Source organism: Mesoplodon mirus (genome assembly GCF_964341445.2).
Source record: "Mesoplodon mirus genome assembly, chromosome: 11".
NCBI classification, from domain to species: domain Eukaryota; kingdom Metazoa; phylum Chordata; class Mammalia; order Artiodactyla; family Ziphiidae; genus Mesoplodon; species Mesoplodon mirus.
In genome coordinates, this window is record NC_138987.1 from 790,592 (window position 1) to 794,148 (window position 3,557).

At 39.0% G+C, this 3,557-nt stretch overlaps 1 long non-coding RNA gene across 1 annotated transcript; it reads right to left on the reverse strand.

Moving 5' to 3' along the window:
- Positions 1-216: 216 nt before the first annotated feature.
- Positions 217-2,918, reverse strand: LOC309812118. The gene is made up of 3 exons (XR_014295287.1): positions 2,901-2,918; positions 1,739-1,831; positions 217-664 (listed from the first exon to the last, which is right to left on the reverse strand). It is a non-coding gene; the product is annotated as an uncharacterized lncRNA (long non-coding RNA).
- Positions 2,919-3,557: the final 639 nt, after the last annotated feature.

The window sequence follows — 3,557 nt, forward strand, 5'->3', positions numbered from 1 at the left end:
CATCTCTTACCTTTTAAATTAAATTGCTATTAAGTTGAATGTGATCTGAGGGCTCTTTTTGATTAATACCAGAAATATTAGTAATATATTAGTTAGTAAATAGAAGGTAGAGACAACATTATTTACATAAAAGTAAAGAGAAGGTAACACAGACATAATAACGGGCATCATTTTATGATTTTCATGATTTGTGTTATACTGATACATTAGAACAAAATGAAAATAAAGCTAAAAAGATTTATGGTAGTAGAGGAGAGAAACTGCTGTGGTTTTAAGTGCTCATTTATTTATTTATTTGGCTGCGTCAGGTCTTAGTTGCACACGGGATCTTCCTTGAGGCACGCGGGATCTTTCGCTGGGGCGCGTGGGCTCTTCGTTGTGGCGCGCGGGTTTCTCTCTGGTTGTGGCGTGCGGGTTTTCTCTTCTCTAGTTGTGGCGCATGGGCTTCAGGACGTGTGGGCTTTGTAGTTTGCAGCACACAGGCTCTAGTTGAGGTGCGCGAGCTCAGTAGTTGTGGCGCGCAGGCTTAGTTGCCCCGCAGCATGTGGGATCTTTGTTCCCCGACCAGGGATTAAACCTGCGTCCCCTGCATTGGAAGGTGGATTCTTTATCACTGGACCACCAGGGAGGTCCCTTAAGTGCTCTTTTGAAAAATATCCTCTGCCTTAAAAACATCAGAGAAGGTAATCTTTTGGTGAGTTTAGATAAACAGTACTTTGAAGTTACAATCCACTTCTTCACAAGCTAAAAGTGACCTGGTTGTTCTTAAAATTGTTTGTCCAAATGAAGAATAACTAATATTTATTAAGTGTTTGTAAGCATTATTTATTGTACTAAAATGCTTTCTATAGAGCATCTACTATAACACTGACTACTCTGCTGAGCTAAGTACTGTTACGGTCCCCATTTACTGGTGAGGGAATTGAGACCCAGTGATCAGCACGGTGTCCAAGGTCCCAAATGGTGGAACAAGAATTCAAATCCAGGTCATTAAACTCATCAGAAGGAAGCCTCAACAGATGGAATTCTTTAAACATTTTGTAACATGGACTCCTGCTGCAGGGAAGAATATCTCTGGGGAATTCAAGCATCCCTTGGCAGCAGCATGTTCTTGTTGGGGGTAATTTGCTGAAGTATTTATGGGTTACTGAGGTTTATTTTATCTCATATACGCTATTGCAGTGGCTACTATGTGCCAGGCACTATTCCAAGCACTTTATAAATATTAACTGTATGAGTTAGGTACTGCTACTACCACCATTATTATGAGATAGGCACTATTATCTCATTTTATAAATGAGGAAACAGAGGCATGGTTTAAATAACTTGCACAAGGAAATGTAGGTAATAAATGATACAGATTTGACATGAAGTGTTTGGTCTTATAGTCTGCACTCTCGACCACACTACACTAAGGCTGCCTGTCTGTATCATCAGCTATTGCTTCAACAAACCACCCTGAAACGCCATGGTTTACAATAAGCATATGCTTTTCTTGCTCACAGATCATCAGGTTAACCATGGTTTGGCTGGATGGCTCTGTTCTGGGTCAGATGACCTTCTCTCCGGGAGTGGGTTGGGTTCAGGTCTGCTGCATTTGTGTTTTTGAGGGGCTTATGCTGAAGAAGGGCATCTACCCAGGGCATGCTTTTCTCAGGCAGATCAGCAGAGTGCTGAAGCCAAGCCCAAACTGCACAAGCATATTGAAGGCCTATTCGCATCACATCTACTAACATACCGTTGGCCAAAGCAAGTTGGGTCCATGCACAACATCAGGCATTCAGGAAGTATATTCTTCCCACCGTGGGAGGGAGAAGGTCGTGAATGTTTCCTGCAAAGCAATCCCAGTGATCACTCTCTACCCTGGTCACCACTCAACCAGATTTTGGAGTGGGAGTGTGTATTAGTTAAGGTTACTCTAGTGACTAAGTTAGATATGTCCCCAAATCTCAACTGTCTAACATAATAATAGTTTATTTTTCACGGGCATGGCATTTGGACAGCATTCCACATGTTCACTTATGAACTCAGCTAGGTCCTAAGGTGTCATGTCGCTACCTTCCTGTATGTTCTGAGACCCCTTCATTCAGCCAGCAGATGCAGAAGAGCTGGCATGAAAGCTCATTATGGATGAAATCTGGAAGCCACATTCATTACCTCTCCACATTTTATTGGCTGGTACTCAGTCACATGGTCACTCCTACCTCCATGAAATAGAGTTTTGAGCTCAGAAAAAAGGATACATGGATTTGGTGAGAACATCTAGCCAGTCATTGTCATAGATGGCAAAGTACTGTTGAAAATGCAAAGGCATCCAAGTGACTTTACAACAAAACATGAGTATTTGAACTTGTGCTTCATGTTACCATAATATAGCCTAAACCAGGAAAGCTTAGATGTATTTAATCTATCTCTAAAATCAGGATAACATTTTAGTATGAAAATCATAGCTTTTTAATAAAAGAACCGATAAAATATTGGCTTTTGGGGGGGATGAGGTGAGAAGAATGGTCATGTAAAAGGAGGAAGCCATTGCTACCGATTCCTACCTAAATTTGACCTGTAAAAATGAGCTTGGAGTCTGAAAGCTAGAGTTTGCATCAGAATGAAGCAGTCAATATATGCAAATGGGAAGTTTTGAAATCCCAAAGCAGAGTATGAGTCATTGGAAGAAAATATTTTGTGAAGGCATGATTTTTCTGGAGCCATTCAGAACAGACATTTCTCTTTGGCTTTATGAAAGTGTACTGATATTTTGCAGGGTTTGAGATACGTCGTACCTTCCCAAATTAATCTTCACTGTTTCTGAGGACCATGGCTAGCTAAAACTCTACATCGTTACTTCCCCTCATGGTTTTCCTTTTCTTTCCCTCTTTATGTATTTTTAAAAATGAACTTACTCATATACGACAGGTGGAAGATGAAAGGTTAAATCTATTCTTCTATAGTGCCAAACCGAACTCAATTTTGAGGCAGAGCTGTAGCTATATTATGAAAACAAGTATTCAATTAAAGATGTTATTCATTGTATGACTCACCAATTACTAGTACAATTATTATAACTCTTGTTGCCATAAGAAGTTCAGTTACATTACAGCAAAATTACTATAGAATGCAAAATTGATATTACTTACCTTTTCATCTTGACGAATTCAAAACATCTAAATCACATCTTTAGCTGTCAGTTCTCAGTCATTATTTATGTCAGATGTATTATTGACTGAAGAAAGCCAGATTTTCCTTCTTCCCTTTAAAACACTTAGAATAGCTGCTTTTGTATCTTGCATTTTTGACAAGTACTTTTTGTGTCAAAAACATATTGTGTCACAGCATAAATCACTGCTTCCGTCCCTGCATGCATGATTTTCTAAAAGGAGATAAAATCTGTTAGATTTCTTTAAAGTGAAACACCCATAAAACAAAAACAAAATTAAAAAGAAAAAGTCTTCCACATGTCATCCACAACATTTTAGTTCAATTTATAGCATTTGCTTTGCACAAGTTATACAGCAAGTTTAATTGGGAATGAGGATGAGGCATTTTTGTGTCAATAACAT